This window comes from Hippocampus zosterae, chromosome 16 (genome assembly GCF_025434085.1).
Source record: "Hippocampus zosterae strain Florida chromosome 16, ASM2543408v3, whole genome shotgun sequence".
NCBI lineage: Eukaryota > Metazoa > Chordata > Actinopteri > Syngnathiformes > Syngnathidae > Hippocampus > Hippocampus zosterae.
In genome coordinates this window covers 19104681-19117249 of record NC_067466.1, presented here as the reverse complement: position 1 = coordinate 19117249, position 12569 = coordinate 19104681, and the positions used below count along the sequence as shown (strand labels likewise).

General features: G+C 50.8%; 1 long non-coding RNA gene across 1 annotated transcript; it reads left to right on the top strand.

Annotated features, from left to right (window-relative positions):
* Positions 1 to 1085: 1085 nt before the first annotated feature.
* On the top strand, positions 1086 to 10902 carry LOC127589001 (uncharacterized). The gene is made up of 3 exons (XR_007959259.1): positions 1086 to 1516; positions 8838 to 9012; positions 10516 to 10902. It is a non-coding gene; the product is annotated as an uncharacterized LOC127589001 (long non-coding RNA).
* Positions 10903 to 12569: the final 1667 nt, after the last annotated feature.

The window sequence follows — 12569 nt, the reverse complement described above, 5'->3', positions numbered from 1 at the left end:
GGATGGGAGGCCCGGCCGCGGCGGCGGCGGGAGAGGTGCCTTTTGGCACCCCCCGAGCCTCTTCGCTCCGGCGAGGGGCCGACGCTTGACCCAAACTTTGCGTGGCTTTTCGGTCGGGCCGGGGCGAGCGCATTTGCCCGTGTCTGCGGGGGATTTGCCATGTATATACATGAGCGCGGCGGCGGCGGCCGAGGCGGCTTGGGGGAAGCCAATTTAGCTCTGCCGGGAAGACAAAGGAAGAGAGCGGAGATGCCGTCCGGGGGCCGGGGGGGGGGGGGCGAGCCTTAATGGAGCTGGCCGCTAACAAGCTCCATCTCTGGGCTTTAGCTCTGATGTCACCGCTCCCCGCGCCGCCTGCATAATTACCTGCGCCGCGCCCGTCTTCTCAGCAAACCAATTTGGGGCCGGCGAGGCCACCCCCTCCCCACCCCCGCCATTTGCCGAGCGGAAACTTGACGGCTCTTCGGGATGTCTTTTTGTTTCGCGCTGCCAGGTGCCTTGTCGGCAAAATCTTCGGTGCGTGGCGGCTCTTCGTTTGTTTGCGAGTGGAACGGGCGAGACGAGGAGGCTGCGCCGGCAAAAAACAAATCAATCTTTTTAAAAATGTGATATCGTGCTAGCATAACATGAGAAGGTTCACGTTAGCCTGTGAAAAGCTCCTTGCAAAAAAAATAAAAAGCATAACGTGACACTGATGACGCCATCATCTCGTTCAAATGAAAACTTATCAAATGACCATGTGAGATGGATCAGGTTAGAAAATGATATTGACGATATTGATTTGGTCTACATTATTGCTAATTACACCTGCAAGAAAATCCAGACCTGACAGCCTGGCTGAAGATTTGCCGGAAGAAAGCACCTGCCGTCTTCTGTATTGCATATTGCCGAAGAATCCAGACAGGAGTTTGTTTTTGTGAAGTTTGACAGGAGTTCCGCACAGCGGCGCCTCGGGGTCAAAGGTGAGACACTCCACCTCAGGCACCTACAGGTGAAGTAAAAGCAAATGGGAGCCGCATCTGAACGACTAACAGGCAATTTTATCGCCATCAAAAAAAAGATTCGGCGGCAAAAGGTCACCAATCCGCGGCGGCAGCCTCATTTTTGCGCCGTTGGTTGGCTGAGCTCGGATGACGGCTCGATCGATTGCTTTGGTCTGGCGTCGCCGAGAGGCCCGACGGGACAACGCCAAGCACGACCATTTGTGTTCCAATTTTTGTCCGTCCGAACGCCACCTGTTTTTGTTTTTTGTTTTTTTTGCCTGAGTTTCTACGCAACACAAGACGTCGACAAGAGGACCGAAGCTTCCTCTTGTGCTGCTAGCCGAACCTAGCATAGCGAAACAACTTCCGTCCCGTCAAGACCGAAATCGACAAAATGGCGGCGCATTCCCGCGCGAGAACTCCCCGTCGGACTCTCCGAACGGGCGCCCGCCTTCTCGGCTCCGTCCGTACTTGCTCATTCGGCGGATGTTACGAAAACCACCGACTGCCTTCCCGCCGTCAATCAAAGCGAGGTGAGCACCTCCGTCAAATCTCGAGCGCCGCGTTGTAAGCCGGCTTTCTATCTTTCTCTCCATCTTTATTTCTTTCTTTTCTTTGACGTCTGTGTTAAACAAGGTGTCGGACAAATCCGCGCCTCGCGCGGGGGCTTAGCGCGAGGCTACCTGGGGAAATCACGGCGCCGTGTCATACATATCCATGATGTCACCTCCGAGCTTGTGTGTGCCGGCCTCCGCCGCGCTTTGCTCTTCGGCCGACTCGCGGGGGTAATTGGCTGGTTCTCGGCTCCCTGGCCCGGACCGCTCTCTTGGGGGGCACTTAGAGTGCCCCCCCCCCCACCCCCACGGCCGTCCTTCTGCGCCTCTTGCGCAGAGAATGCATAAAAGCGTCTCGGGCGGACGCGGGGATCAACTCGTGTCGGAAGAAGCGAGAGAGCAAACGAGGTGGGGGGGGGGGCGGCACGGGGTGGGGGGACTTCTTCAGTGATTTGGTCGAAGAGGTGCGCTTCACACGCCGCGTCATCGCCATCAAACGCGATCTCATCATGAGTCGTACCAATTAGCTTTTTGCACTGAAACCGCAGTCAAGCAACAGAAATGGACAGTAATGCTCTTTATTTTTTTTAACCTGCGCAATTGAACACAACTCAACCTTATTTCTAAAACTGCTGGAGACCAAGTTTGCTACGTGGAGCAAAAGTAATTCAAACAACAAACAATGCAACAAAAAAGACAGTCGGAAGTCTCGTACTGAGTCAGAAACCAAAGAATAAAAATGAGTTTGAAAAATAAGTGGTGATAAATTGAAACTGCGTTTATTTTTTTTATTGCTGGTGGGGTATAAACCCCCCCCCCGCCCCCACTCCCCTCAAATCATGCTCCAAATCGTGAATTGTGAGAAGCTGTCAAAGCTAATTTGACGTGTCTATTTGGCGAGATGGAAATCAGCTCACGTTTGTATTTGTGGTGCTTTTCTCCATTTTCTACTTCCTTCATTTGGCTTAGCTCGACACGTGACGATCGTTTAGCAGCCTGGCAGGAGATCCGAATGATTTTCTTCTGATTTCTGGCTTGGGGAAAATTTCCTCAAACAAATGTCCAATTGTTGAATTGGAAAGCTTTTCAGGGCACAGTTCAACTCTGTCCTGCCGATGCGGCTGAATCATCGTTAATCATCGCGTTGTCGTGTCCGTCGAGTCCGCCTCGAGTTGCCTTTTGTGTTTTGCCAGTCGCTCGTTCCTCGTGCGTCGGCTGCGTGCGCGACAGCAAATCGACCTGTGAAGGAGTCCGTTTTCCATTCGTTTTGAACTTAAGTCAAGCCGCTCGTCTGAGAACCGCGGCGAGCAAATTCGGAGCGTCGACAAGAATCGGCCCCCCTCGATCCGAATGACTCATTTGCCGCCGGAAGGCAAACATGCAGCGGCCGCAAACGCGTTAGCGCTGCCGTCGGCCTCTCGGAGTGCTTTGCGCCTTCGTAGCCGGAGCGGCGATAACAATCAGTTCATGTCAAATCGACCGCAGCGAAAAAAACGCTTCAGCGGTTTGTAATCGTCGAGACGAGATCAGCTTGACGGGCTTGAATGGAACGAACACCTGATTGCGCTCCATCGGCACTGCGGCGGCGTGGCGGCCATGTTTGTGGGTTCTTTGGCATTGTGTCGGCCATGTTTGGAGTGTATTGGCCCCTTTTTTTTTTTTTTGGGTCCAAAATTGTTGATTTGATGACACTGGCCGCTTCATTAGGTACACATCCCTATGCAAAATGATGCGCGGATAAGAAGGGCTTTTGATTGACACTTTCAAGTAGGCATCAGTAGAACAAACGCGTCTTATTGCGCCCGTCGACGCGTCGCATCGCAAAAGAAGCGCTTTTGTAATATTTTGACCCGCGGCCTTCTCGGCAGGACTTTCACGGTCGAGCGGAAGCCTCTTCAGTTGACGCGGCGCACGGGTGTCGGGGAGCTTTCACGGGCGGCTTGCCGTCAATCGCCCGTTGCTCTTTCGGGGCGTTGGCGGGCAAGGCGAAACCAACTGTGGCACATTCCTGTGACGCATCGGCGGCGGAGTAAATCGGACCATCATGGCTTCATTCACATCGGAACAAAGCGCGGCCCCAATCAAGGTGAGCGAGCGCACGCGGCGGCCAACTGGCTGCGCCGCGCCAAAGCGTTGGCGTCATCGGCCGCGCCGTGAGAACAATTTGCATTGGGGCGTTCTCAGTGACAAACACGCCATAAATGAAAAAAAAAAAAAAACAAAGTCAAAAAGCAAGCGGAATGGGGAAAATCTGCGCCACGTCGCCCGCGGGGGGGCCATTCTCTCGCCGGCGCGCGCGGCTCCTTGCCGGGATTTTGTTGAGACACGACTACGCCGCGAAGGCGTCTGGCCGTCTCTTCCCGCCCGCCGCTCGGTGGGAAACTCGCGCGCCCGCTTCGCCTTTGCGCCCTGCGGCGAGCCGCCCTTTTCTCAATGTGTCACTCGGCTTTCCAGCTGTCAATCAAATGGAAATCCCTTGATAATAGCAAAGGGGAAGCCGCTCGGGGGGGGGCCCAGCCCTGTTTTATTTCTTACACGGACGAGCTAATGCTTCCACAAAAAAAAAAAAAAAGTCTCCGTGCGTGCAATTGAACAAGCCAGTCGCTCATTTTTGGCTTTGAAGTGTGACTAAGCTAGCAAGAGGGTTAGCGCTAGGATGCTAACGCGGCGCTAGCTCACCCGCGCTAGCTCGCACGTAAACCTCGTCCGAATTAACGTGCGCGGAACATCCCTGCTCAAAGGTTTGCTATGCGAAGGGGACAAAGAGTGTGGCAAAAGATTGTTGTCGCCACGGCAACCGGGGGATACACACTACCTGCGTATTGTTGAAGGGAGACGCCCGAGGCGGACAAGTTAATCCTCTCCAGGAAACCAATTACTCTATAGACTCACCTGTCTCCTGCTAGCCCCGCCCCTCGTAACGACATCGCGCCGGCTGGCGTCCGTCTTGGCCGCGGGGACACGCCGAGGAATGACTCGGAGCCCCTCACGTAAACGTCGGGTCCGAGGGGGGCGCTCGCTCGCTCGCTCGAGAGCCGAGATGAGATTTGTCGGCATGTTTTTAGCGCAAGAGAAGATACGAATTTGAGATGCGTGCGGGCCGGCCGAATCCTTGAAGGTGCGGATGCTGACTCATCCTGACTCACCCCCCCAAAAAGGCACCACATTGTCAATTAAGGCTTGGACAGCCTGCGGCGACCGTTCGCCGGTGAACAGCAATCTTGTTCTCTTTTTTTTTTTTTTTCTTCAAAAATGAGTTTGCATTTGAAAGGCAAACACGTCATTTGTGGATAGAAAGAAAGGAGGCCAAATTAGCTTTGGATTGTGCTTGTCACGGTTTCCTCACCAACTTTCGGACTCATTGAAGTCCAAGGGAAACCACGCGTCACCTATTTGAATTTTTTGACCCCCCCCCCCCCCCCCCCCATAAAGAATCCCCAAAATTGGAAGCAGATACGAGCGCTTCCTCTCTCGTCTGAGTGGCGACTGGAGCCAAACTTTGGCGGCCGAGGCTGATTTTCTCACTTTCTGCGATTGGACGTGTTTCCATGAGACGCTAAATGCAAATTTGGTTTGCGCAAGACGCTGAGGGAGAAGAATTTTCAACATGGTCCTCTTAAAAAAAAAATCAAATTGACACGTCATTATAATTACTGTGTTATAAACAAACCAATATATTATCAAAATAGGAATCGTTGCAAATGACGGGCAAGGCACCGCTGTCATGAAAAGTTTCTGATTACAATATAATTTTTGGGAGAGGAAAAACTCATCTGTGAAAATTCACAATTTGTCTTGTTTTGAGGAGCTTTTAGCAGCCCGAAATGCGTCATTCCTGTTAATATCCGTGAGGAAATCAAAAATGAAAAATGTTGTTCTCAAAACAAAACAAACACATTCATCAAGATATATATTTTTTGCCTCCCCAAATGTTTTGGTTGCTTCCAAATCTCCAAATGTTTTTAATTTTCTTCTCATCCGAATTTCTACTCTAGCTGATGCAATTGTTTTCATTTTAAGAATATTCAGGATGGCTTCGGTCATTTCAAAACTGCGTTCGATTCCTTACAGCTCCCCAAATTTTGTTTTGCTGTCGGATTTCGTGATTTTATTCATCCAGTCGTCAATGATCCCCTTCATATTAAAAAAAAAGAATCTTATTCATAAGGTTTATCTCTAGTATTTATTTATATCCCTCACACACACACACACACACACACACACACGTACACACAGTGGCATGCTCCGGAGCAGCCCACCAGTGCCCCCTCTCGAGCGTGCCGGAGGACCCAGAAGCTGCTGCAAATCTTTCTTGCAATCGGCTGTTGCGCTTTGGAGCAAACATCAGGACGGCGGCGGCGGCCCCCCCCCAAAAAAAAAGTTCATAGTCAAAATGTTAACATTAACATTGGATATTTTATACTCGGCTTGTTATTGTTGTTAGACTTGCACATTTGTTACAAAACGGCCGCATGTGCGGGCAGGAAGTGGAAAAATAAGCCTTTGGGGGATTTTAAAAGACTAATCTGAAATAAGACGTTTAAAAACAACAACAACAAAAAGCCAGTTTTACGCAAGGGTGCGACATTAACAGCGGCCCGATGGCCCGGGCCCGGCACCTGAAGTTGACTGATGCTGGCCCAGCTGTGCTGCCACTTCATAAATGAGTGGAAATCAACACGTCGCTTGATTTTATTTTATTTTTTCCCCTCGCTAATGGGATTGGGAAAAAAAAGCCCCCGTTTTGGATCCCGCTTAGTGTAAGAAAATGAACCATAAAGGAATCCAATCTGAAAGGGGTAGAAAATACAAACGCTGAGGAAAAATAGGTTATCTTACCGCCTATCTTGTATTCTGCCCCCTAGTGACCAAACGCACAACGCCCACCCAGTCAACCAAACCGCTTGATTCTTTACACTTGCTATTTTTTAATCCCGCTTAAATCCCCCCCCCCCGCTAATCCTTTTACACGTGCGCAATACGCGGACGCCCGTACATGCGCACGCTCTGGAGATCTGAGGCCCGCCCGAAACGCGATTTACGGCGGGGAAGGTCAAACGGAACGCATTAGGCCCCTTCCGAGGAAGACGCCGCAAGACTTACGAAGTGACGGGGACGCTCGCTGACACTCGCCTCTTCAATAACCGTCAAGTGGCCCCGGGGAGTGGAGTTGGGGGGCCTTTTTATGGCACGCGCGGGGGGGGGGGTTTATTCAGAAATGTGTCCCGCGATGTCATGATTTTGACGTGACGTTCCATCACGCATTACTTTTAATTTGACATGCGCTTAGTTTGATCCCCGAATCCAATTGCAAATACGCCCCCCCCCCCCCCCCAGCAAACATTTTGCTTGCTCTAAATGTCATGATGACTTGAGTTTTGTTTTTGTATTTTGTTTCTCTTCCATCTGTGGCTTATCAATCCGCCTGCTATGCTCGGGCCCGCTTTTTGATGGACTCGGCTCACTGACCCCCCGACCCCCAAAATTGCCTCCTGCTTGCTAACTCAGCATATGAGCGCTTCTGCGGCCAGGCGTCCCGCTCTCTCTCTTGCTTTTTTCCTTTTTGTGTTTACATCCACCTTTATAACTGTGTAATGACAAACACAGACATCAACGGGCTAAGTGCGCGTACGCACACACGCGCGCTTGTTTCTGGACAGTGTCAGGCCCACTTCAAAGTGGACCATCTCCTCTTTACAAGCCTGATGAGGCTCTTCATCAACGTCTCTCGGGGCAACGAGTACTCGGCACTGCCGTGTGTGTGTGTGGCTGCCAGAACTTTCTGATGTTGAATTCTTTTTATCCGGGCTTGCTTGCTGAGGTACGTCGGTGGACAACGTTCCACGTTTTCACCCCATGTCATCGTTCTCCATTGACACTTATGCAATCTTTTCAAATCATTTTTTATTTTATGGCTTATTTATGCCTTTTTGCTGCCGTTTGAGTCACTCCAGCGGACATCGTGCTGCTCCTTCTGTCTTGTGCGCGTTGGCCACCGGGGGGCAGTACTACACAGACATGGATGCTATCGGTTAGCCCGTGTCATGGCGGCTGTTGGCGTGAAGCCGTGCGAACGTTCTGAAAGGCTGATTTATGAAGTTGTTTTAAATAGACAAAGCGTCATTTGAATGACATCCGAGTCCGGTGAGTTGACTTTGTACAAGTGCATGCGCGCTGTCGTCATGGTAGCGGGGGCAAATGAGTAATCACTCGGGAAGGGTGTTGACGTGAAGAGCGGAGAAAAAGGTAGTCGGTCCTTCGCTAAACAGAGCAGCTCCCACGCTCGCGCTCACACTGACGCCTTTGTACGAGGACTCAACCCATCCGACACGCACTGATTAAAACCTGAATGGCTTCTCATTCCTCGGCGATGTCTCGGTGCAGCAGCACGTGGCTCATTGCCCAAGGCCAGATATTTGTGCACTAGCTTCCCCCTTGAGTTTGTGATGGTGAGGCAGTTTGATTCGTCCAAATGTGACATCGGTTCGTTGGAAGCAGCGCATTTGTTGCTCCTCCTCACAAGAATGACCCCCCCCCCCGCGCCCCCCCCCCCCTCCCCAAAGTCTGGAAAGAGGTCGCTCGGCTCATATCTGGGATGTGTGCGAGATGAGGTCAGAAGGCCTCGCATTCCGTGGGCACAAATGCAATTTCTTCCCCTTGCAAAAAGGAGCAGAAATGTGTGGGGGAAGAGGTCAGCTCATGTCGAGGATAAAGAAGGTACACACTTTTGTCACTCAATGCAATCTTTCAAAGAATTTTTTTTCGTTGCTGTATTTGGGTTGTATTCCAAAGCGTCCCTAATGTAGCGGCCTCAACAATTCCGCTGCCATAATCGTGTCATAAGATAAGGAAAATTTATTTGGGATTTTTGCTCACAAAAATGTCCTTATGGCAGTGATACATTTTTGATTCCACACGGCAGCGCATTTCTTTGATTTATTTGAATTCTCAGCTTGTTTTTTTGTAGTTTTTTTTCAATTCCTCCTGATTTGATCTGTTCAATCCGAATGATGGCATTACTCGGTTGTTTTTAGCATTAGCAATTTTGCCCTCATTTTGGAGGCTTATTGGCAAACATACAGGCCCTTAACCAGGCTGTCGTTTTTTTTTGTTTTGTTTTTCCTCCCTCGATGTATGAAAAGGTGCAGTTGAAGAAGCCAAAACAAACAAAAGGCAACACAAAAGGCCACTTTTGAATCAACGCGAGTTTTTCTTTGTGGCCCATTCAAACATACGGCTAATATTTGTGATGTCTTCCAACCGTGCCCATGTTTTTTTTTCTTTCCTCTTCTTCTTTCAGTCTGAAAAATGAGTCACTCCAAGGCGTTTTCGCCGCAGAGTAAACCGTGCAGAAAGTGCCATTCATCAAGCGCGCTCGGCGACCTGTTGTTTCTGCACGCACGGAAAGACGAGCCGGTTTTGGAGCGCCGCTGTTGATTTTTTTTTTGGCCCGCACACATCGATTTCCACTTCAGGTAAGGCGGCGCGGCCTTTACGACTTGGAGCTCAACCGCGTTGTCCGACGCCGCCGAAGCTTTCTCACCGTGCCGCCGCAACCACGTTGACGTTTGTCTGCGTGACACCAAACTGTCAATCACAAGAGCGATTGTTTGTCGCCGCCCTTTTGGACTGTTGCGGAATAAAGCGGCGACGTCGGAATGGCCGTGCCATCGTGTGCTGGCCCTGAAGTGCAAAACGCCCCAAAACAAATCACTAAGCACAACAGCAAGTACCAAAACACAAGCCCCCCCACCAAATAGAATCATAACAAATGGAAAAAAAAATCTAAATACAAAAATCACCGACAGCTTTTCTTTGTTTCCGCGCGCCGAATCCGCCCCTGCAAGCGAGGATGAGGAAGGTGTGACGGCTTCTTCTTCTCACACCTTCGTCACTGAGGAATTTGTTGATCGGCGGCGCGGAGCCGTGACCTGGAATGGCGCTCGGAGCCCTCCGGTCAACACGGATTAGCCGGCGGCCCCCCCTCCTCGGGGCAAACACGCACACACGCGCAGATAACAAGACGAGCTAATGGCACTTTGCACATTAGCTGCTCGTTAGCAGCCGCTCATTAGCATTGTTTCCACAAGTGTTTAGCCCAACAATGCGGCAGCCGGGGACTATTTGGTCTCGTACCACAAGTTTATTTTTGGGAGGGGGGGGGGCACAAACAAACAAACAAACAAACAAAAAAGCTTTCCTGTGACTTGGGATTTTTTTTGTCATTTTACATTGCGTGAACAAGCCTTTCAAATAACCTCAACGCAAATTTGGCCAAGATTCTTTATCGCTAAACTACTTTTTTCAAAAGATCTTCGTCTCTGTGGCTTTTCTCATTGCCTTTCACTCGGTTTCGATCATCATGAGATAAAAACAGAAAGGCGGTCGCTTTGAACTGGCTCAAAGAATGACTCGACATGGGTGCGAGTGTCCCAAAAGAGGCCAAGCCGGCTCGCTTCAAGGCTGCAAGCAAAAGAAATTCGCCGTGCGAACGCCAGCTAAGAGCATCCGAAACCTGCCACGGGGGTCGTTCCGCTCGCCAAACAAAACGCTGAGCAAGGTTTTTACGCTGATGGTCGAAATGAAAGAATTTAACTAAGAATTTTTTTAATTTTCCCAGTTCTCGGCGGGGCGACATGCGCACGAAGCGCCGACTCTCAGCGACGAATGTCAGCGGCGCCTGGCGCCAAGGAGGCTGCGGCTGACGTCGCCGACACGTCACGCCAAGTGTCAAGCAGACCCGTCGCCCGGCGCGCCGGCTGCGTCTCGACACCTCGGGCGGGATGTGGGCGAAGACGGCTGCCTTCGCAGGGGGCGGAGTTTGCCGCAGGGCCCGTAGCACCTGGGAAAACTGGCCTCAGAGCTCCATTTAAGGTTCGGGATGCTCATTTTTGATCATCATACACACACAAAGCGAACGATTGCACGTCTTACATAATTGTGGCTTTTTTTTTTTTTTTTTTTTTTTTTTTTTTTAGGCCAATCTGCAGTTCGGGATCAGAGAGGAAGCCAGTTCACCTTAACAAGGTAACCAGAGCTCAGCGCTCCAATGTGGACCAGCTGCGGCGGCTCATGTGGGACCTTACCAGGGATTTGGGGGCGCCCGCCTGGAGTTTAATTGAGCATTAATTACAAATAGCGCAATTTCCCCCCCACCCCTCTCCTAAAAATGGAGACCCTCATTTTCGGATTGCTCTCTTTGTTGTCTCATTTGGGCTGACTTCCTGCGCCGTCCACTTTGTTTACAATCTCCGTCTCGTGTCCCGTCACGGAAAATCGAGCCTTGATTTCGCAATCGGGTCGACGCCCGCCCGGTTGCGATTCATCCGCCGCGCATTTTCATTTTTGATGGGCTGTCAAATGTAACGTCGGATGTAGTACCTCGTTCTGCCACGGCATCCCTGGGCGGCACTGAGAAGTGGCCGACGATGCCCCCCCACCCCACCCCATCTCCACCGATCGTGAGCGCAATTGTTTGGTTGTCCACGTGGGTGCGCTGTGAGTGACTGGAAACCAGCCGGGATAGGCTGAATAACACATGTTAGCATTGAGCTAGCAGTTGTTTGAAGCAATTAGCATCTCGTCGATGCTAATATCTGTTAGGCCGTCGGTATGCTTGAACAATATGCGTTAGCACTGAGCTAGCAATTGTTTGAAGGCTTAGGCAGATTTTGGTGTTCATATGGACATTTTCAAAGTTCTCAGTTCATACTTGCTCCAACTCTTGTGCTAGATCGTACAACATGATGTCGATTTTCAGCCGCGGCAAAGCGGCTTTGGTAGCTCGTGATGAATTTGGGTTCACGTGCCGCCAAAGTAAATAAAAAGGTGCGGGCCGGGTCATTAGGGGCTAAAACGAAGACGCGCTAATGGTGTCGTTGACGGTTCGTCCTCTGAATGGCACCCGAACGTGCACTCCCGGAAGGTCAAACGTCCACGGGCGCTTTCATCCGGTCCACCTCCTCGCGGAGATGAATGGACGCTCGTATACAGACGCTGACACGTCAAAGGTGCGATAGCGTAAACAGCACTCAGTCCGCCGAGGCCCCCGTGATCTTTTTTGGAAGCCGCAAAGCCAAAGCGGGACCACCGACGCGATGGACTTGATCGGAAGGGAGAGCAACTCTGGCAGCCGCAATTTCTTGGTTGTTGTCGTTCACATTGTGGGTTTGTCAAAAATCGGAGCATGCTAATGTTCAATGCTCTGCCTCCTCCTCAGGCGGCGTCAGCTCCTGCCTGCGTTGCGCACTTCTCGGCTCCGCCATTGGCCGGGCCGACAGCGGAGGAGGCGGGGCATCTTCCGCTGCCAACGGCGCGACCGGCGGCGGTCTCCTGGACATCGACCCCGTCGTCCTCATCCAGCTGCTGGATCTGAAGGAGCACAACAACACCGAGTCCCTGTGGGGCCTTCAGCCTCGGCATCCGGCGTCCGTCCACACTTTACAAGCGTCCATTCCCTTTTTGTGCACTGACCCTCACCGAGTGGTTATTTTGGACTTCCAGGATGCGGTACGCGTGCACGTCTTGTTGCTAATGGTCTGGTTTCGTTTGGAACTGAGCCACGGGAAACAACGCCACCACCTGGAATTGTGAACTTGACCTTTTGTTTGTTGCCAATGCACTGATCCTTGTTTTTCACATAATAAAGGCAATTTTAGCATCATCTGATTTATTCACCAATGCTGTGAGGTTGCCGGGTGGCTCGCAAAGGGCCGCGGGCTCAATCCCTCACAATATACAGCACAAGCACATCTACTTGGGTTTCCAAGTTGGGTTTCAGATCAGGCTTAGAGTTTCAAGTTTTCAAAGTACAAAATAACATGTTTTTTTTGACCGAAAAAAAAAAAGACCATGTATAGTAAGGCGTTTTTAGGCAGAAAAAAACGACATAGTATAGTAAGGTGTTTTTCACCCGAAAAAAATGACCGTGTAAAGTAAGGCGTTTTTAACCGAAAAAAACGACCACGTATAGTAAGGCGTTTTTGCCGAAAAAAAACGACCATGTATAGTAAGGCATTTTTAGCTTTAAAAA